At 37.0% G+C, this 24,273-nt stretch overlaps 1 protein-coding gene across 1 annotated transcript in view; it reads right to left on the minus strand.

Moving 5' to 3' along the window:
• The window catches only part of HMCN1 (hemicentin 1), a 528,232-nt gene that overhangs the window by 372,233 nt on the left and 131,726 nt on the right, over positions 1-24,273 (minus strand). The window lies entirely within an intron of this gene.

A 24,273-nucleotide genomic window follows, 5' to 3' on the forward strand; every position in this document is an offset into this window, starting at 1 on the left:
CCAAAAGGTTCAACAAAACACAAGCAAGATAAACACCAAAAGAACTACATAAATAAACTGACGAAAACAGGTGATAAAGAGAAAATATTAGCAACCAGAGAAAGGGGAACATTACCTACAGAGAAAGAAACCAAAGCGTGACTGCAGACTTCTCAGCAAAAACTAAGCAAGTCAGTGTTAGATGGAAAAAAGCAGTCAACTTAGAATTCCATACACAGTAAAAATAGGAAAGGCAAAAATAACACTTCTCTGTAGAAAGAAAGAGGGAGGGAGGGAGGGAGGGAGGGAAGGAGGGAAGGGAGGGAGGGAGGGAGGGAGGGAGGGAGGGAGGGAGGGAGGGAGGGAGGGAGGGAGGAAGGAAGGAAGGAAGGAAGGAAGGAAGGAAGGAAGGAAGGAAGGAAGGAAGGAAGGAAGAAAAGCTGAGATACTTTGTCACCAGCAAACCTGCAGCACAAGAAATATTAAGGGAAGTACTTTGGACACTAGGAAAAAAAATACCTGGTTGAAACGTGGACCTACTCAAAGAAATAAAGAGAGCCAAAGATGACATATCTAAAGGTAATTATAAAACACTATTTTTAAAACTTATTTAAAAGATAATTAGCAATTTAAAACATTGTACATTAGCAGCAATATATTATGGGTTTCATTAAATATGCAAAAAAAATTAATGACAAAAATAGCTCAATAGATGAAAGGAGAGAAATGAAAATATACTATTGTAAACATTATTTTATAATATGTGAAGTAATATTACTGAAGGTATATTATGATAAGTTAAAGTTGATATTAAACATTAAATCAACCACTAAAAATATAAAACATTGAGCTGTAGTTAATAAGCCAACAGTGGAAGTTAAAGGAGCAATAAAAATATGTTCAATTAATGCAAAGGAAAACAGAAAAAAAGGTTTTAATGTAGCAAAGAACACATGGAACAAAAACAAAAACAGATAATGAGCTGATATATATAAGCCCGTGCATATTGATAATTATATTAAACATGATGGTCCAAACACTCCAGTTTTTAAAAAGGGAGTATTACTCATGATACAAAAAGCAAGATGCAATCATTTGCTGTCTACAAGAAACACACTTTAAATATGAAGACACTGGTAGATGAAGTGCAAAAGAATGACAAAAAAGATTTATCGTATAAACATTAAACATGAGAAACCTGAAATTGTTTTATTAAAATAAGAAAAACTAGATTTCAGAATAAAAAACATTTCCAGAAATAAAAGAGAGTGTTCAACATGATACAGGGTCAACTCATCAAGAACACATAACAATTCTATATAAATATGCACCCAATAACAGAGCCTCAAAATACATGAAGCAAGACCTAACATAACTTAGAAGACAAATATACAATTAGATTTTAGCATTTCTCTTTTGATAAGTGATAGAACAAGTGAGCACAAAATCAGTAAGTATATAAATTTGAAAAGCACTACCAAACAATCAAACATAATTGACATTTATAGAACACTCAACCTAAAAACAGAAAAATACACAATCTCAAGTGCAAAGATCCAAGTATGGATATTTGAAAATTAAACAAGATACTACCCAGGAAATCATGGATCAAAGAAGAAGGCACAAAAGAAATTAGAAAATGTTTTAAACAGTACAAATGAAAACACAATAGATTCTAATTCCTGGGGAGTCACTAAAACAGTGCTTTCAGAAACATTATAGCATTAAATGCTTACCTTAAAAAAACGTCAAGAAGGTCTCAAAGTAAAATAATGATCTAGGTTCCCAGACTGATCAGACAAAAGGTGCTTTAACCAAAATAAACACTGGAAGCACCCAACAGTCTGACAACAGAGAAATGGATAAATTGTGGTCTATTCATGAAATAGAATGCACTAAATAAAAAAGAATGAACTAATGTTACACACAAAAGCATAGATGAATCTAAAAAAACATTAAATTAAGTGAAAAAACTAGACACAAAAGTTTCCATCTACATGAAATATTAGAGAAGACTAAGCCAATCAGGTGACAGAAAGCGAATCAGTGGTTGACAGGCTGAAAGGCAAAGAACAAAATTGACTGGGATGGGGCATAAGGGAAGTTTTAAGGGTGATGGAAATGTTCTATAACATGATTGTGGTGGTGGTTACACAAGTGTATAAATTTGCCAAAATTCAACAAAAGGTACCCTAAATATGGTTGCACTTTAGTTTATGCAAACTCTACCTCAGTAATATTGGCTAAAACATATTATGTGAATATACAGCAGGTATAGAAATATGGTTAGTGTCATAAGAATGCAACGATATATATGTTATAAGCATGCTTTGTGTTCATATGGGGTAAAGTAGTAAATATATATGCATATATATGTATATAACTGTATGTGTGTATACTGTGATTCATTCTCTAATTCACTGTTCAGAAAGCATGTGACTGAAGTTCACAGTAGGATAAGATGCTCAAAGTGTTTAAGACAAAACCCCTGCCCTCAGGGGCTCGCCATCTGGCACCATAATAGAGATGAGAGAAACAGGAGAGTATGAGGAAAGGAAAGATTAATTCAAGTGGGCCCAAGGATTCAAAAAGCAGCTACGGAGAAAGAGAACTCAACTTTTTGTCATCTTTATAAATGGTCTCCCTCATCAACTATAAAACATAGTTTTTTAGCCCTTGATTTTGCCAAATATGAGCACAAATTTTCTTTTGATAACCACTGAAGAGTTGACATTATAAATAACTATTTCTTGTAGTTGAAGACTCAAGCTGATGCTAGCATTGACATAGACATCAGAGAAAAAAACATTCATAAAATCAACATTTGATATTTCAATCTCCAAAGCTAAATGTTATTTTTACCATTCTTTATATTCTAATTTCTGAAGTGGGAAGAAGTGGCTCCCAGACTTGTGGTTTTCCATGAATGAATCCCAAATAATTTCAGTTTTAGTGGCAACTGACAACCGTATCAATGCTCCTCAATTTTTTTTTTTTAAACAGCCTTATTTGTCAAATCAAGCCTTATGCAGAAAAAACACAGAAAACAGGTAAAGGCACAACCGTTCCAGTAGAAACTAGAGTGCAGTCCACTGCAGAGCCCCCAAGATCTACCCCAAACAAGCTCCAAGAAGCACAGTTTATGAGAAAAGAATCTAAAAAACAGTGGATATATGTATATGTATAACTGATTCACTTTGCTGTACAGCAGAAAGTAACACAACATTGTAAATCAACTATACTCCAATAAAAATTTTAAAAAATATAATAAAAGTTTTTTAAATATGATACAAGATTTAATTTTTTTCACAGATGGCCTTTATCAATTGTGAAAGTTTCTTCTATTTCTAATTTGCTGAGTTATCATGAATATATGTTGAATCTTATCAAATGCTTTTTTAAAATGTATTGAGATGATCGTATGTTTTCTACTTTTTATTCTGTTAATATGTTGAGCTACACTGATTTTTTTTTAATGTTAAGTCAATCTGGCATTTCTGGGATAAATCACACGTAATCATAATGTAGTACCATTTTGTATATTGCTGGATTCATTTTGCTACAATTTGTTAAGATATTTTTGTCTATGTCATAGAAAATGTTTCCTTGTAATTTTCCTTTCTCGTAATGTTTTTGCCTTGTTTTGATATCACAGTAATTCTGATTTTATTAAATGAATTGGGATATCTCCCTTTTCTACTATTTTCTGCAAAGAAAAAAAAAGAAGCACAGTTTAAAACTTCTTTGCTGCATAATCATAGAATAAAATTATAACAAAAAAACAATTCATTCATTTATTTGATACAGGCACAAAAACATTAATTTGCTTATTATTCTTCCAGGTAGGGAATAATAAGCTGTGGATGCCCCATTAGAGTTTATTCAATGAAGGGAGGCTCACAGAGTCTCTCCACATGGGAGTCAGCTTTGCTTTGTTCCACAACTGCAAAAATCAATGTACACTTGAAAAGTCTTCTATGGTCAATAGAGCTAGCCAAGCATGTTTATGTGCCCTTTAAAATAACACTTAAATACTTATAGTCTAAAGAAAAAATAAGTTTAAACCTCTTGAAGTTATTCAGTCTGACAAACCTTCAAATATGTAGTGAGCGGTTTTCCATTAGGGTCCTAGTCTTTTCTACATCTGTTTAGGCTAGAAATTTCTAAAAGAACAGTTCTTTTGTGAAATTCTGAACTTCAACTTCCACGCCCCAGCTAAAAGAGGAAGTATAAGGAATGAGTGAAATGAATACTATAAAACTTATGCAAATATTTCCAAAGCTGCAAAAGTATTCAGGGTAAGTTTGGAAAAATTACAAACTGGTTTTTATTTCATAAAAACTGACTGTTTCTATTGTGTTTACTTTGGAAACCTCTTCTGTAAATGAGATTTTTTGTTTGATATTGCACCCTGAATTCATAAATGACATCTGTCTAAATCCACATACTGAGTATTGTTTTATAATACATTTCTAATAAAAAGTGAAGAACGCTGCAAAAAAAAAGCAAAAACAAAAACCAAAAAATCCAGGAAGCCAGGATCAGAATACCTATTCTTGTGATAATTCTTCTACTACAAAATAATGGAAATTCAAGACAAGTTATTTATTTCCTAAAGAAGATACGAAAGTGAATTAAATTGACTAACAATCAAATTGGTCTTTTTGTCTGATATTTCCCTATCTGTAATTTTCTTAAATATATTGTGTAAGACAGTATTATGTCGTTAAAAACAGTAAAGTGTTAGGTATTACCGATGACTTTCTCCACCACAACAGACTATGCTAATGTAGATATTGCTACGAAAAGTTCATCTTTGTCATATATCAATTACCTCATATAAAGTACATCCATGTAACAAATTCTAACAGCACTATGATATCTCTGCATATTTACTTTTTTAACGCTATACTCTTTAGCGTTGGTTATCCTATCAGGAAAATAGAGAAGCCCAAAGCAGAGGGAAAAGTATATTCACTGGCAAGAACAATCTGAACAACTGAATCTGTGATGTACAAAGAAAACAACATCAACTGATGGACAGGTTGATTCAGAAGAATTAAGGAAGGGTTCAGAAGGGCTTCTGAAGGGTGGCGGAATATGGTACCTCCACATATGCTTCTTTGGCACAGCTGATTATTTTGAGAAACAGCAGACACAGAAGAGGCTCTGGAAACAGAGTAGAGGCTACCCTTTTATAAGGGAAATTTATAAAGGAAATCTCCATTTGTAAGGGTGTCTCCCTCTCCACATCAGGAAGACAAAGATGACTCTAAGTCACAAGAAATTCCTCTGACTTAAATCTGCATAACAAACCTTACCTTTGTTAACCTTGCTTTTCCTGGTCACCTGCCCAAAACTGCCTCCCCAGCCTTTCCTTCTTTTGACTTATCCTGAAAATAGTATTTAGGCCTGAGCTCTAAGCCATCTTGGAGAGCAACTAATTTTTCCCCTGGGTATCTCCCATGTGTACATAAGGTATACATGTTAATAAACCTCGATTTGTTTTTCTCTTGTTAAATTGTCTTTTGTTACAAGGTTCAGCTGAGGCATAGAAGGGTAGAGGAAAATTTGTTTTCCTCTCCTCACCTCCAAGATCCCACTGAAGTAAGTTCCAGGTTTTTGGCAGGAAGGAATAATAGAGAGAGCCCTGGACACTAAGTCAGAGTACCTGGGTTCGACATCATCCTCTGACTTAGAATCAGCATCCCTGCTTACATGAGATGTGACTAAATTTAGATACAGGTTCTCCCTGTGTGCAGTGAAACTATTAGCCAAACAATTCCTTTCTTCTTCAATTTTCTATAGCATAGAGTAGAAGACCTGAGATTTTATGTAAATGTGGAAATCACTGGGGATTTCTTCTAGTCCGAATCTCAATGTAATTCCACCATTTTAATTCTTCATTCATTCAGTCAACAGATATTTTAATATCTGCTGATATTAAGTTTCTGCTAGTTTACTATATGCTTGGCACTCTGGCAGGCAGCAGAAATATAAAAACAAAAGCAGTTCTTGCTCATGTGAAGCTTATAGCCTATTACAGTAGATACACTGTTATAATAATACAAAATGATGATACAGTAAGAGAGGGACAAAGGATAGGCACCTAGCCCAAATTTGGGGATTCAGGGAGGTCCACTGAGGGAAATCACTTCTAACACGAGATTGAAGGATGAATGGGAATTAGCCAGGTTAAGGGAGGATGAGGGATTGATGGCTATGGGTACAGAGTCTGGAAAGTTTTCTGGGAGGAAAGAACAGCCCGTCCAAAGTCTCAGATGACAAAACAAAATGCATCAGGGAAACTAAAACAAGTATATTCTCTAATCAAAACAGTATGGTACTGGCACAGAAACAGACACATAGATCAATGGAAAAGAATAGAGAGCCCAGAAATAAACCCACACACTTATGGGAAATTAATTTCAACGAAGGAGGCAAGAATATAAAATGGATAAAAGACAGTCTCTTCAATAAGTGGTGCTGGGAAAACTGGATAGCTACATGTAAAAGAATCAAATTAGAATATTCTCTAACACCATATAAAAATAAACTCAAAATGGATTAAAGACCTAAATGTAAGACCGGAAACAATAAAACTCCTAGAGGAAAACATATGCAGAACAATCTTTGACAAAAATCGTAGCAATATTTTTTTGGATCTGTCTCCTAAAGAAAAGGAAATAAAAGCAAAAATAAACAAATGGGACCTAATTAAACTTAAAAGCTTTTGCACTGCAAAGGAAACCATCAACAAAACAAAAAGACAACCTACTGAATAGAAAATATTGCAAATGATATGACCGAAAAGGAATTAGTATCCAACATATATAAACAGCTCACATAACTCAACATCAAAAAAACCCAATTAAAAGATGGCCAGAAGATCTGAATAGACATTTTTCCAAAGAGGAAATGTAGATGGCCAACAGGCATGTGAAAAGATGCTCAACGATGCTAATCATCAGAGAAATGCAAATCAAAACCATAGTGAGATATCACCTCACACCTGTCAGAATGGCTGTCATCAAAAAGAACACAAACAACAAATGTTGGCAAGGATGTGGAGAAAAAGGAACCCTCGTACACTGTTGGTGGGAATGTAAATTGGTGCAGCCACTGTGGAAATGAGATGGAGGCTTTTCAAAAAACTAAAAATAAAACTACCATATGACCCAGCAATTCCACTCCTGGGTATATATCTGAAAAAGGCAAAAACGCTAATTCAAAAAGATACATATACCCCAGTGTTCATAGCAGCATTATTTACAATTGCCAAGATATGGAAGCAACCTAAGTGTCCATCAATAGATGAATGGATAAAGAAGATGTGGTGTGTATACACACACACACACACACACACACACACACAATGGAATACTACTGAGCCATAAAAAAGAATGAAATCTTGCCATTTGCAGCAACATGTATGGACTTGGAGGATATTATGCTAAATGACATAAGTCAGACAGAGAAAGACAAATATTGTATGATATCACTTCTATATGGAATCTTAAAAAACAATAAACTAGTGAATATAACAAAAAAGAAGCAGAATCACAGATGTAGAGAACAAACAGAGTGGCTACCAGTAGGGAGAGGGCACAGGCGAGGGGCAAGATAGGAGGAGAGGATTAAGGGGTACAAACTATTATGTATAAAATGAGCTACAAGAATACATTGTACAACATGGGGGATACAGTTGATGTTTTATAATAACTGTCAATGCAGTGTAACCTTTAAAAATGGTGAATCACTACACTGTACACCTGTATAATGCTGTACATCAACTATACTTCAATTAAAAATAGGAAGAAGTACATTGTAACTGAACCCACATGGCTCACTCTACATTAAACCTAGTCATCCTCTAGGATTGAAGTCCCCTCAATTATCAGTCTCTTTTTGTTCTGTCACCCTCATTCTGTTCTATGCTTTCTTCCCATTAACTTTTCACTCATCTTTCTAGCCCAAAGCTTCCACTGTGACTTCTAAAAACTCCATTTCACTTATGGACTCCCTTACTTCCAGTCTTCACCAAAAATTCAAGGTACTTCCTAACCTCAAGGGAAATATGTCACTTAGGCTAGTTTCTTCTCCAATAACTTTCTTTAATGAAGGCTGTTCATTCTCCTGTACCCCGTACATTTTAGAGACCTGAGGCAGCTTTCTCTTTCCTCACTACTGATTTCCCCGCCCTGAATAAAGTCCTGCTCCTTTGAAACCTACATCAATCCATCTTTATTGCTCTGTTGCTGCTGGTCCTCATTTATTGAAGACTTTGGCACCTGGCCTGCTGTCTTTCTCTCTATCCCAAGCCTTGTCACCACAGTGATTTCCACATTTACACAGATGACTTGTCCCCTGCTGACTCCTGGTCTCCTATAACCACATCACCACTTCATTTCAGCCACAAACCCCCAGAGCCACATCATGGGACTGGCTATCAACTAGGGCAGCTCCAGACATCTTACTTCCTCACCACAGGCTCTAAATCCTTCAGTCTCTATACTTAGTTGCTCTCTCTAAAACCATTTTGCACCATGAGAATGTGTACTACATCTATTTTCGCTTAAAATTGAATCCTTAAAGCCTAACATATAGTAGGTAGGCCTCAACACTGTTTGTTGAATGAATAAATGAGTGAAGTGAATAAAGCAAAGAATGAAGATATAAATAAATAAGAGAATGACAGAGAGACGAGTAAAAGTGACCCATGGCCACAGACTAAATGAGCCATGAGGTGAGGAAAGCATGCACTGACTGGGAAGGCTAGTATGAAAATAGAATGGAAAGCATTTTAATAACTGACTGAATGTGAACAGCAAAGGAAGGGAAAGTGTCAAGGATGACTCAGGCCACCTGGGCTGGGATGACTGCAAGAAGTGTGGTAGGGCTTCCCTGGTGGCGCAGTGGTTGAGAGCTCCCCTTCCGATGCAGGGGACACGGGTTCGTGCCCTGGTCCGGGAAGATCCCACATGCCGCGGAGCGGCTGGGCCCGTGAACCATGGCCGCTGAGCCTGCGCGTCCGGAGCCTGTGCCCCGCAATGGGAGAGGCCACAACAGTGAGAGGCCTGCGTGCCGCAAAAAAAAAGAAGTGTGGTAATATCAAGAGCAAAGGGGAGCTCTAAAACTGAGCATGCCTAATGGTGAGATTCTAACTTAGAGCTGTGGGCAGCAGAGTCAGGTTAAGATGACCAAAGGGCAGTTGGAATACAGGACGAGAGCTGGGGAAGCAGTCAGGGCTGAAGATGTGGACTTAGCATCTGCACAGAGTAAAAGAAAAATCAGTGAGATTTGTTCATTCAAAGCATTCATTTAATAACTATTAATTGAGCACACACTGTGAGTCAAAACTATTTTAGGCATAAACAGTGGGTATGTAATATAATTCTAGCAGAGAGAAATGCTATAAGAAATGAAGTAGAATAATGGGAACTAGAACAGAAAATGGAGTGTTATTTTAAATAATACTTTCAGGAGAAAGATACATTTAAGTAAAGATCTACGTGAACTAAGGAAAAGTGTGATTCAGAAAAGGAAAGAAAAGACTGAACTAAAATATCAAGAGAGGGCTTCCCTGGTGGCGCAGTGGTTGAGAGTCCACCTGCCGATGCAGGGGACATGGGTTCGTGCCCCGGTCCAGGAAGATCCCACATGCCACGGAGCGGCTGGGCCCGTGAGCCATGGCCGCTGAGCCTGCGCGTCCGGAGCCTGTGCTCCGCAATGGGCGAGGCCACAACAGTGACTGTGAGGCACGCGTACCACAAAAAAAAAAAAAAAAAAAAACCAGCAAGAGAAAGAGTATGTTCAGAGGCTAGGCAAGGTTGGAACACAGACACTTAGAATAACAGGAGGAAGAAGTACCAGTAAAGGAGAAAGAGAAGGAACAGAGATCCACTGGGAAAGAACATCAATCATATCATGGATGCTCAGGGCAAGAGGGTTGCATAAAAGCAAAAACGATCAGCAGTGTCACCTTTTACAAAGAATGAGGACAGAGGCTACAGTCTTGGATTACATGAAAAGAACAGTTCTAACTGGGTACAGAGAGTGAAAATTAGATGCCAGAATAAATAGGTAGGAGGGGACAAAAGAAGTAATTATCCCTCAAGAAGTCTGGTGAAGAACGAAGAAGCAAAATTTAGAAGGTGAAGTTTGGGTCTTGATTTTGCTTTTGGATAAGCAAGACTTGATCTCTCTCCTCTTAGATTCCAGAATCTGGCATCTTTAGACACTAGGTCTATGTGTGATTCATCCTTGCATCCCCATAGCTCACAGCATAGAGCCTTGTCTATAAACCTGGTCTGTAAGTATATTGAGTGCATTTGAAATTTTCTTTTTTGAGTGAAAATGCCTTCACTGCTTTTGTTTTTAAAATAATACATACTCATTATTTTAAAAATCAAGAAAGCACATAAAGCAAAAAAATATTAAAATTACCTGTCCCATAATTGCCATCAACATATTTGGGTATGACCTTTCCAATTTTTCTAGAAATATGCATATATATGTAAATTATTAATGTATTTTTAAAACTGTAATCTAACAGATATAAAATTTTAATGATCATTTGAAGTAACAATAATTTAAATTACTTGTTTTTATTAATTTATTAAATTTAAAAATTCATTATCAAATTATTGAGTTATTATTAATTTAATAAATATTATTTGAACAATGGGCAAAGGTTCACAAATGGGTTCACTAATGCCGAGGACTTCCTATTCCCAGAAGAAATTTTCAAATTTTAAATGGTTTAACCAGACTATGTGTTTTTTCCTAAGTTCATAATTGTTAAAGGTGATAAAATATCCCAAAAATGATATTTTTAAAGTATATTAATTATTTGTACCTATTTAAAATTATAATCAAGGATTCTGAAAATTTTTTTCCTTCACACCACAGCTGTTTAAATTGTATGGTAAATGACCTTAAAATACAGTTTTCTTCTGGGGCCTTTAGCAAGAAAGAGAAAAGCTATTTGTAATTTTTGCCACAAAGCCAAATCACGTCCAAGATGTAACAAGGGAGCTCTCAAAAGTAGCTCATACCATCTCTCAAAGATTTTGCTTTTATAACCCTATTACAGTTGGCTCATTCCAGGGATGCATAAGGAAACCTGGAAAATATATGAAGCATGGACTCTGTTTCCATTTATCTACCCTAGATCATAAGGAAATTTCTTATATAAAACTTCCTCTGCTTTGACTCTTAACTCTTTCATCTCCTCTTTGCTACGGCAGAAGAGAAGCAAAAATTAGATTGCCCCTGACGAATGTTTCTAATTTATGCTGAAACAAGTGCAAATAAGGATAAATCATGATATATATTTGGCATTTACAGAGCACTTGCAACCTAATATCTTCATGGAACTTCTTACCACTTCACTAAATAAGCCTACTGATTTCAATGTTGTCTGTTGGTTTATTATTAAATAGAAATATTAGAAGTAAAATCATGGGTTTTCTTCATTCTTTGTACATGAAATCCTTTAAACTGCCTTTCAAAGAAGCAAATTCATATGTTTTCTCCAGAGGTATTAAGCTACTTTTAATTGATACAATTATTTCTGCCAAAGGTACTAACCAAGTCTTTTCTTGCAACTGTAAAATAATATTTATCTAATGTGTTTAGTCCACAAGTTACGACTTTTTTCTTTCAGATCAATAGTAATTATATAACAGAACTTCTGGATAGGTAATTAAAAAAAGAAAATTAGAAGATTATATAAACTCTTCTATGTCTAGAGATTAGCAACAGTCAATTACCTTGGGCCAAATTATTTAATTATCATTATTAAAGGAAAATACTAGCAGTAGGTACCTCTTGACCTGGACAATATATGTAGTACCCAGACCTTTTTATTTCCCCCCTTCTATGATAAACTAAAGACTAACTTTTGGTATCCTGGTCACACAGATTTCTTGGTCAGATGGAGCACTTGGCCTACACATTCAGAAGCCTTCTGGGAAATAAAGGACTAAGATTCCAAAATTCTTCTTCCCAAGATTCAAGATTAGGTCTTTTTCAAAATAATCTGGGCACATGATTTCACTCAACTTCCACCAAAAAAAACCCCAAAAAACTTGCTGCCCTTAATAATTCCTAGATTGGATGATTAAATGATAATTGCTTTCTTTTTTTCCATTAATTTTTTAAATTGAACTATGGTTGATTCATAATGTGTTATTTCAGGTATACAACATAGTGATTCAGTTATATATATAAACATATATATATATATATTCTTTTTCAGATTCTTTTCCATTATAGGTTATTACAAGATATTGAATATAGTTCCCTGTGCTATTATACAGTAAATCCTTCTTGTTTTGTAATTGCTTTCTTCACAACGATATAAAAACTTTACAATACATAAATACAATATTTTTGGAAACAACAGGTATATAAACTCTTAAATGTGTTAAATCTCTTGTTCTTTCTGAGTTAATATAAGATCAGATATACTCTGGTGTGTGTTTGTAAAGAGAGAAATCATGCCTACTATTTTACCACAGACATATGCCTTCTCTAAACAAAAAACTTCAAAAGGAACCTTTAAAATTTAAATAGATAAAATATGAAAGGAAACATCCAAGTTGTTGAGGCTCTCTGAAAATGCCTCAATAGAATTTTATTTGCTTCAACACTGCAGATTTTCTTCATGTTTTCTTGTGTTCCTTTGTGGTTCCCAGCAGGAACTCTTCAAGAGATCATGGTCGATGACTTTAAAGGCTAATTAGTAATCTCACTTTTAAATGTCAAGCATTTGGGACATTTTTTTTCTCAACTCAAACCTTTAGTTTCCATCACAACTCCAATAAAAATAAAGACCAAGCCTTCTAAATGGAGATAAAAGATCACTTCTTTCAAGTCAGTGCAGATCTGAATAAATTTTTCAAAGACTTTGAGTCTGACACTGTAACTTTTTGATAGTTAAGACTCTTGCAAATCCAGAGTTAGCTATACAAGTAATTGATTGATTAGTTAAAACTGACATCTCATAGTCAAAATTAATATTTTATTTCAGCTTCTAATCAAAATAGAGTCAGCTAAGTAAACAGTTTTATTTCTTTTTCTATTTATTTTGGTCCTGTTGAATGCATGTAACCTATTGGCTAACATTTGCTCTTAAATAACATTTTTTTTTCTTTAAGAAATATTTTTTTCAGGGCTTCCCTGATGGCGCAGTGGTTAAGAATCTGCCTGCCAATTCAAGGGACACGGGTTCGAGCCCTGGCCTGGGAAGATCCCACATGCCACGGAGCAACTAGGCCCATGAACCACAACGACTGAGCCTGAGCTCTAGAGCCATCAAGCCACAACTACTGAGCCCATGTGCCACATCTACTGAAGCCTGCACACCTAGAGCCTGTGCTCCGCAACAAGAGAAGCCACTGCAACGAAAAGCCCGTGCACCACAACGAAGAGTAGACCCCGCTCACTGCAACTAGAGAAAGCCCGTGCACAGCAACGAAGACCCACATAGCCATAAATAAATTTACAAAAAAAAAAAAAAAAAAGAGAGAGAGAGAAATCTTTTTTCAGGCATTCTCCTTTCTCTTTGCTTTTTTGGTATTTTAGAAAGACACTTTAGTGAGTCGTATCCATTCTGTTCTGAGTTTTGTAGACAAGTAATACCAGGGGTCAAATATCATGACTGTCTTTGGAACACTTTCATATTGAAACTCACATTTCATAAGCAGTGAGTTTTGTTTTGTGGATATGACTCCCACGGCCCTTATGGAATGTACTGCCACAGTTTGTAACTAGTACTTCAAATAGTTCCCAGAGCCACTATATACATGAAACCATGAAATGAAAGATGGAATTCCCATTTTTTTACAGAGTGTATCCTTTTAAACACTCGCTATTCCCCACTATTTCACATTGCAGAAGGGCTCCATTTGACTCGGTATATTTTGCCTAAATAAGATTCTATTGGGAACAGTCTTTTTTTTTTCCACTTGCAAGGAATATTATGTATTATGTATACTTTAAATGTCATTTTGAAAAACTGTTCACTTTCTCAGAGGTCTATGAGCAATAAATAGTTTTTTAAACCATAAATTATGTTATGTTTTGTTTTTTTCTAAACAAATGGAACCATACAGTACATATGGCTTCATTTAACCATATTGGTGACCTATAAAGCACTCCCAGGTGCCCTGGAGTGATAACTACAGGAGCATTAGTCCCCAGCACACACTCATGACACGTCAATCTTAGCATAGTAATAGAGGAAGAAATCATTCCACTGGAACTAAGGTACGTATTCCTTTTTTGGTATTTTTGTGGATGTAGAGACATCTGTATTATTTTAAAGTACGAGGTCTGAGCTCTCCACTTCATTTGCAACATTTAATTAGGTGAATTCAAAGAAGGGATAAGTGGAAACACTTATGCCTTGTTTTCATACATTTCCTGAAGCTTTCTAGATGTTATAATTGTCTCTGATACATTTTCAAATTTCAGAGGAAACACCCATTTCTACTTATTTTCAAGGTCAGCAATAAGGTTATGTTTTTGAAATAATGTCTGGAGTGAAACTTGAAATAGAGGAAAACAAAATGGCACATGCCTCACTTCAGAGCACTAACTGTTCAAAACCCTGAGTTTCAGAGTCTCATCATTAAGCCCATATACAGAAAACTCTTGGTCTGAATTCTAGTCACAAGTAGGCTTTAGCCAAAATTGCAGGAAGCGGCTGTGCTGAATTCATACTCCAGCAAAGCTTACAGTTTTTCTTTTTTCTTTCTTTTTTTTTGGCAGGGGGAGATGCACTGCATTTAATTTCCATGAAGATGTGGGAATGGACAGAGTCACAGCTGCTTTTAAATTTGTACGTGCTACTCTATTCTCACTGGTTTTAAGGTAATTAGTACTTGATTTTTAGGAATCGATCAATACAATTCTACAGATTTTATTTTTTATTGATATTGCTACACTGACAATCAAAACCAACTTAGGCTTGCTTTTATTCACAAAGTTGCCTACAAATGAATGGGGCGTGTATGCAGTGTTAACATCAGCCTCCATACAGTTTTTCTAATATCAATACTGATCCCTATGAAAAGGAGCATGAAACTAGCAAGAGAAACACATCCAGTAATTTCTAATCAATGAGGATTTTTGTTGCCAGGTTGTTGGTATTTTGCACCGATCAGTTACAAGATTGTCATTTCATTTTCCTCCGCTTTAGTTACTTCCTCTGAAATATCTAGTGAGTTCAACTCTTCCCTTCCCATTGGAAATTCCTTAGTGGAAAAAAATAAAGATGTTTTCTTTATCTTAGAGTCTCAATTCATGTTACAGACAGAAAGATGATCACCTGCTCTGTCCTCCTCTAGAAGAACTCCATGGACCTATTTCTCAGCTCCAGGATACTACTCCCAGCCAATCACCCCTCATCTTACCATGCAGGACACCCAGGGACTCTGCATACTTTCCTCTCCTCTCAGTGGCTGCAACTACACATGCTGACTCCAGGAAGACTCCCAGGGGAGTGGGATTTATTCTGCTTGGGGCTTCTTGTAGAGTGCTTATCATGTTATTATTATTACTAGTGTTTTATAGGTCACTGATATGGGTAAATGAAGCCATGTGTACTTTGTTTCCATTTGTTTAGGGGAAAAAAACCACATAATTTATTGTTCAAAACATTATCTATTGTCCATATGTCTGATGATTAAAGGAATGCACTCAGCATAGTGCCTGCAATAAAATAAGCACTCTATAAGGCTGACCTATATTATTATGACTATAATCAATGTTATTATTATTCCCAAAATAAGGAGTTAAACCCTTTACCTTTAAATGGCTTTACTGCAACGTGAAAATAAGGAAACATGACAAATACAGGGAAATTGTAAATGTTTGAGCATCTTACAGTCTTTAGTAGTTCTGAGTCCATTCTCCCTTAGGTATTTATTTGTAAATGTGGGGCTCACTGAGCCCTCCACAGAATAAGGTCATCCAGGACCTACAATCAAAGCAAAACCATAGGTCCTCTCTGGCATCAGACGACCTCCAGGCTCGCTGATTTCCATTTTCCTGAGACTCTATTCAGATTATACGTATTCCTTATTTTATTTAAGCTTCAGAACAATCCTGTGAGTTAATTAGTATGCCATTTTTTACATGAAGAAACAGTCTCAGAGACGTTATATAAAGTTACATAAAGTTGTCCAACTATTTAAAGACAGAGAAGTCATTCCAACCCAGATCTCCCCGATTCTAAAGCCCCATCACAGCATGCTGCCTTTGGCCATCTCAACACAGATGGACAGTAAATATATATTTCTTTGTTTTAGGAAAAATTATACAAATGTTGGTGGAATGTTTTGACTAACATGTACCACTAAATAAAAACATTTAATATTTATTGGTATGTTCTAAATACAATAACCTTATGAGGTAGGTACCATCATTCTCCCCATTTTCAGATGAGGAAACTGAGACAGAAAAACTACGTAACTTATCTAATGTCACATGGCTGGGATATGAGCCACAGTCCCAGAGCCTGGAGTCTTTACTGCACAATACTGCTTGTGCTGGATACTTTCATTTTGCCCCTCCAGATCCATTCTCTGCCTTTCTCCATTAGGCTCTGCGTCCAGGGATACTGATCTTTATGGACCACCTCACTAGGGGCTCCTTGGTCTTGAGGCAGGAGATAGATGGGCCCCAGGCTTAGCAGCTTGTTCCCTGTGGACAGATACTCCAAGATGAAGAGGGGGAGGAGCTAAGCCCTGCCCATAGAGACCACATATTTCTCATTCTCGAGGTCAAGGAAACCTTCCCGACTATACATGAGCAGAGAGGCTCCTTGGAGGTCAGAAAGGGAGTGATGTCAACCTACTCATAGGCCTCTTCGCTAGAATCCATCTTGGCTAAGAGATGCGCACGCACACATGGGAGGACCCAGAGATTAACCAAATACGGACTCGGAACCAGACAAAGCAAGATGATTGGCCAAAGGAAACCTGGAAGAAAGGTCCCAAAGGAGTGATTCAAACTACCAAGAGGGCGCGACTCTTTCTCTGAGTCCGCCTGTGTGTCTATCCACAGGTATTCTTTTTCCTTCTTATAAACACTTGACTTGTTTCACTACTTTCCGTTTCTTTGCGGAAATTCATTTTCTGCAAAGCTGTACAGGCCAGGGCCTTGTCACTGGTCTAGTGGCTAGGATTCAGCTCTCTCACTGCCACGGCCTGACTTCAATCTCCGGTCGGGAACCGAAATCCTGCTTCAAATCGCTTCAGGCTGAGGGCACCCAAGATCAGTGGCCCAGCTTCCAATCAGATTGGGTGAAATGAAAGGGATAAAGAGGAGTTGGGTATTTATCCCCCTGGTTCCATCCTCCAGGGCTGCAGTTTGCCTATCAGAGGTCCTTAGCCTTGATCTCCCTGGGTGCTGGTCCAAGCTCTCTCTCCTCTATTGTTGCTGGACTCTTAGTGCTTCACCATTCCCTGTTGGCTGCCCTTAGGCCTACCCACACCTCGGTAATCTGCTATTCAGTAAACTCTCTTTTGCCCCTGTTGAGCGAGCCATCTGTTTTCTGCCCAGATGATTACTGATATCCTGCTTCTTTAATCATTCTTAGAGAAAAATTCTGGGATGACCTCTCCTCTCTCCTTGCTGTTGTAAGAAAACTGATGGTAAACTCCCAGAGCATGTTGACTTTAGCAGCGGTTGGTCTTGCCTAGGAGGGAGGAGAACTTAGAATGGAGATTCCTAATGTCCTGGACTTTTACTACCCTGCCACATATTCAGAGAAAAGTAGACAGCCTTTCAGTGCCTTGCCAGCCACTTATAAGGTAGACGGTAGTAAATTTAGATCAGATGCCCAAGTCTATTGTTAAGACATAGAAAGGACGGGGGGAATGGGGTCTGCAGTTTTGCTACTTGAAAACAAACATTAAAAAATAAACATAAAATGTTTTCAGAGGCTTATTATGTGCTGGGTACTACTGAAATTTCCCTATTTGCTTAATCTTATGTGGTTGGTATTATATGTATCCTAACTATCAATGAAGAAATTGAAGCACAGAGGAGGTAGATAACTAAGGGCCATGAATCTAGTAAGTGGTGGAGCTAAGATTCAAATCCAGAGAATCTGGCATTAGATGCCCCCTCTTCACTCCATTGGCCAATGCAGCAGTTAGGACCCTGAGGAAGAGAGTGTGTGCCCTGGTCTTCAATGAGACCCACGGTCCTTCTAGAGTGAAGTCTCTGGCTGGTTGAGGAGTTGGGATGGTATCCATCAGCTATTATCACCCTGTAGTGTAATTACATCCCCTTTCCTCCTCTAGGCTCCTTGAAAATCAGGACAGCATCTGTTAGTCTTTGCTTTCCCATGGTGTTTAGTGTGGTGACTAGCATCAAGTAGACCAAACATCTGCTGAACAAACGAATGGGGACGGAATCTCTGATGTGTCACTGTATTGTTAAAACTGCATCCTCTGATGAAAACAAAAGACAAAATCAGAGGCAGGACTCACAGTGGTTGAGGGTGCAGTCTCGGGAGAAATAATGCATACGCCCCCTATGTTCAGACACTTAGCAGCTAGCAGCAGTTTAACCCTGAGCAAGATGCTTCACCTCCCTATGCTTCATTTCCCTCATCTGTGAAAAGAGGGTGATGATCATCATGGTGTCTTCCTCATAGGCTGTGGTAAGGATTAAGTGAAATGAAATGAAATGAAGTGAAATAAAATTCAACTCTTGTTGAACGGCGATAACAAGCACACAATCATTCTGATCTGGTATTATTTTCTTAATCACAGGGCAATCACCAAAGAAAGGAAAGAGTCGTGGGAGTCTTTCACATCTAACAGAGAGTGACAATCGAGAGGAGTATGCCCGTGCCAAACAGAGTAGCACAGGGAACCACTCCAGAAGAAAGCACTAGGTGTCAAAAAGGAACGCTGGAACTAAAACGTCCTACACCAAAGACCTGCAAGTTATATGACAGGATAGTCATTAAGATACATTCTCATGGGACTTCTAAACATCATCTTTGACCTCCTTCAAAAACTATAAATTTCTTGACAGTTATTTCTTTATTTGATAAAATTTCCTTCTGATATAACATAGCCAGCTAGCCAGCATTACTTAGAAGTGGGAAATAAAACCAATCCACAAGTCTGGGACGTCCAGGGAGAGGTTTTTGGGGGGATGGGGGGATTGGAAGGGGAGATGTTTGAAGACACGAGTTGGGAGAGGTGGAGAGAAAGGATGGGGAAACTCAGAACAAGTGAATTATCCATTTGATAATGGATTTTTCTGTGTTAGGTTCTTGGACACAAGAGTATAATATCTGTGGGTAACTTTGAGATTTCAAACTTGGACTTTGCTTAAACCTAGGAAGCATTAATTAGATCATTGACAATCACCCAGTTTACAAAGAAATGAAAGAGTTAAACTGTTTAGTTCCTTTCCATCTTCAAAGGTGAACGGTTTAAGTACATTCTTTAGATGTGTCTTAACTTGTATTTCCAAACTGTAATACCATACAATGATTTATATGCCCCTGATGTTCAGCCAAATAATTTCTTTACTTTGGTTTCTCTTTTATGTTAAAAAAAGATGAAAGATACCTAGATCTTCTTTAAAAAAAGAACAGGAAGAAAGAAAAAAACTACAAGTCATCTCAAGAGAGAGTTGATACAAAATATATCCCACTAGGTTAGGAAATTGGTGAACAAGGTTAAGAGAGTAAAAGCATAATACTCTACAGATTCCTTTAGAAACAGTAGATGAAAAATCACTCTAGTAAAATGAAAGGACTCAGTACGGGCATGGCTTCAATGCAGTTCTTAAATCTATTAAATGTGCAGTTATCATTAAAGCATCTATATTCTCTAGAGTTTAAAATATTTATATAATAGGAGAATCTGGAACAATGAGAAAAGAAAAATGGCTAAATTATATGCTAAAAATTTTGCAAATCCAATTTTAACACTGTCACTCTGCTTTTTGTTAACAAAATCTTTTACTTTGGTGGCTTCAAAGCACATATTGGCTCATACAATTCCAGTAACCCCTCACAGTATCTTTTTTCACACACATCAAAAAAGAACCATCTCTCCAGCCTTTTCCTAGACTCTCCCACTCAAATTTACTTCCCAGCAACCGACAACTAGCCACCTGGTTTCTAACAAACACAGTGGCACAATTTCCCCACTTCGAAAGCAAAATAACAACATTATGAGGATTGTAACAATACCAGTTAACATTTATTGGGCACTTACCCTGTATCAGACCTGTGTAGAACATTTTACATGCATTATCTCATTTAATCTTATAACAACTTCCTGAAGTGTATAATTCTATTATCCTCATTTTACAAACAAGGAAACTGGGACTTACAGAGACCATGTCACGAAGAAATATAGAATTCTTATCAGTTAGAATACGTTTATCTTTAGGTAACTTAATACTCAACTCTAACTGGCTTAAACAAAAAGATCACTTCCCTGATTCAGAGGCTTAGAGGTAGGATGGTCTGAGTGTTGACTTAAGCCAAAGGCTCTGGATTTTCTTAGCTCTTTCCTCCCCCTTGTATTTGTTTCATCCTCAGACTTGTATGAAGATGCCTGTACCAGATCTGGAATTCACATCCATGCAGGACAATATCTAGAAGACAACTTTTCCAAGATACCCTTAGCTAAATTTCCCTGCATCTCAGTGGCACAAAGTATATGAGATGACCTTTCCTGAACAACCTGGAAGGCGGATTGGAAATGCTATGGTTGACATATGAATTAAAGCCCGTCCCTGTTGGCATCAAACTCCAGCTTATAAAAACGGACGATTTTAGCAATGCTTTTTGCTAGCCCTTTTCTGCCTAGCTAAAGTTAAAGATCAAAATATCAGTTGATGATCTGGGAGAAAAACACTATTAAGATTCCAGTGGGTTAAATTTATGTTATATACATTTATCTATAAAATTTTCTGTAATTCACACCAAATTTTTAAAATTGTTCCTATAAATTACTTGGTAATTGTCAGAATTATTAGGACTATAAAAAATATGCATTACCCCATTTCTTAATAAGTAAGCCTGTACCTCTGTAGGGCTCATATTCTCCATTTAAGACAACAGTATTTTCTTTTCTTTTTTTTTTAAAGATTTTTTTTTTGATGTGGACCATTTTCCTTTTCAAGTCTTTACTGAATTTGTTACAATACTGCTTCTGTTTGTTTTTTTTAATTAATTTATTTTTATTATTTATTTTTTTATTTTTGGCTGCACTGGGTCTTTGTTACTGTGCGCGGGCTTTCTCTAGTTGTGGCGAGCAGGGGCTACTCTTCGTTGCAGTGCACGGGCTTCTCGTTGTGGTGGCTTCTCTTGTATGGGACAGACGAGGTTATATTCTAGCTCTATGGCCCAACTCCTTAAAAAGTCCTATGGTTCCCCCTAAAAGTTTACCCAGTTTGTTTTGAGAACTTCCAAGTTATGCCTGACTGCTCACAGCAGGTTCAAGCAACTGTTCTTTCAAATGCTCTAGGTGCTGACCACGGCCATGTCTCTTCTCACCTCTTCTCTAGTACCTTCTGCTGAGAACCACCCTGTCTACTGGGTATCCTCTGCTGGCAGCAATGCCCATCTGTCTACATTGAACACCACTGCCACTTCTCCCAAAAGCCTCACAACCCCCTAAGCAGATGGTATCCCCATTGATGCAAGGGAGAATGTTGCTTTTCCTCACTTATGCCCTACTTTGTGCTGATGATACTGACTGTACCCCAGAGTCTTACATAATTCCAGGTTAAAAAGCAACTCCAAATAGTGGTCTTTCTTTTTTTTTTACTGCAGTAAAATTGCTTTACAATGTTGTGTTAGTTTCTGCTGTACAATGAAGTGGATCAGCTATATGTATACCTATATCGCCTTCCTCTTGGACCTCCCTCCCCTCCATCCCACCAATCTAGGCCATCACAGAGCACTGAGCCGAGCCCCCTGTGCCATACAGCAGGTTCTCACTAGCTATCTATTTTACACATGGTAGTGTATTTATGTCAAACCTAATCTTCCAATTCGTCCCACCCTCCCCTTCCCCACTGTGTCCACATGTCCATTCTCTACATCTACATCTTGATTCCTGCCCTACAAGTAGGTTCATCTGTACTATTTTTCTAGATTCCAATATATGTGTTAATGTATGATATTTGTTTTTCTCTTTCTGACTTCACTCTGTATGACACTCTCTAGGTCCATCCACATCACTACAAATGACCCAATTTTGTTCCTTTTTATGGCTAATATTCCATTGTATATATGTACCACATCTTCTTTATACATTTATCTATTGTTGGACATTTAAGTTATTTCCATGTCCTGGCTATTGTAAATAGTGCTGCAATAAACATTGTGGTACATGTGTCTTTTTTGAATTACAGTTTTCTCAGGGTATACGCCCAATAGGGGGATTGCTGGGTCATATGCAGTTCTATTTTTAGTTTTTTAAGGAACCTCCATACTGTTCTCCATAGTGGCTGTACCAATTTACATTCCCACCAACAGTGCCAGAGGGTCCCCTTTTCTCCCCACCCTCTCCAGCATTTATTGTTTGTAGATTTTTTGACGATGTCCATTCTGGCCAGTGTGAGGTCATTAGGGTCAAGCACAGTGTATGGGATGGGACAAGAAACCCAGTTCCTGAGATGGTCCTGCACTCTTCTCCAACTCCTCTCTTCCCAGGCTCCCAAATTCTCATGCAGATGTTTATTCAAATAACTGCTAAGGGCTCAGTAGCTGAATAGTTGTCAGACCTGCCCAGGCATTTCTGGATCACTACAGTGGACACAATATGGACTCAAGCCACATATCACTCTAAGGCTGTTTCTTGCAAGAAAAAAAAACATTTGGACTAAAGTAACCTCCCAGGTTTGTATATCACATATTAATAAAAAATATTTTTGCTAAAATGTTTATTCTAGAAATATGCAATGTCCTATTAGTTCCACCATGATGTAATAGGAACTCTTTAGTTATAAGAGGACTACTGAACCACTTCTTTCAAGACAAGGAAGTTTGTCATGAAATTCATAGAACCTGTATATTGATTATATTCCCTGTGCTGTCCATTATATCCTTAAAACTTATTTTTTTTTACTTAGTAGTTTGTACCTTTTAAACCCCTTCATCTATTTTGCCCCCTCCCCCACCCATTCCCCTCTGGTAACCAATAATTTGTTCTCTGTATCTGTGAGTCTATTTCTGTTTTGTTACATCTGTTTGTTTTAATTTTTTTAGATTCCACATATAAGTGAAAATATACAGTATTTGTTTTTCTCTGTCTTATTTTACTAAGCATAACACTCTCCAGGTTTTATATATATGTATACATATATTTATACATATATATATAAAATCCTGTCCTACAAAGAGAAACCCATATTTTTAGCTCACATCAGAAACTGAAATATTTACCACATATTAGATCACAAAGAAAGAGGAAAAAAAGGGCTTCCCTGGTGGTGCAGTGGTTGAGAGTCCGCCTACCAATGCAGGGGACACAGGTTCGTGCCCCGGTCTGGGAAGATCCCACATGCCACGGAGCAGCTGGGCCTGTGAGCCATGGCCGCTGAGCCTGCGTGTCCGGAGCCTGTGCTCCACAACGGGAGAGGCCACAACAGTGAGAGCCCCGTGTACCGCCAAGAAAAAAAAAAAAAGAAAGAGGAAAAAAGAAAACATACACACACAAATATATATCTACATATATGTGCATATATATATATGTGTGTGTGTGTTAAGTATCTGTGAATATATATATATACAATCATGCTTGTTATCTTTCAACCAATAGTTGAAAAATTGTTAAGAAAAATTTTAAATAATACTAATTGCAGTAATGACAAACAAAAAACTATAGAATTTTTTCAATACACTGACCACATCAAATCAAATGTGAAATTTTATCTTTGTTCTGGCATGTTCCTAGAAACTTAAGTGGGGGCCAAATAAATAAGTAAACAATATTTTATCATCACAAGTAAGGTCAAGGAAAGGTAACAAAAAGAAAGAAATAATCATGACAGTTAAATATATCTCAAACACTTCTTTAGAAAGTACCAAGATTTTCTTAGCATATAAGTTATAGATTTTATTATCATAAAAATTTTTAGATAAGTATATAGTTACTGAGTTATATTTTTTACTTTTAATCTTAGAGATCAAACTTCATTAGAATTTGGCTTAATAACTCACTTTTTTATATTCTACTTCAATAAACGAATATAAAATGAGTCAAGTAAAAGTCAAATCAAGCCTCATTTTAC

The sequence above is a fragment of the Delphinapterus leucas genome, chromosome 1, assembly GCF_059928025.1.
Source record: "Delphinapterus leucas isolate spDelLeu-1000000601 "Yukka" chromosome 1, BTC_Dleu_Yukka2, whole genome shotgun sequence".
NCBI lineage: Eukaryota > Metazoa > Chordata > Mammalia > Artiodactyla > Monodontidae > Delphinapterus > Delphinapterus leucas.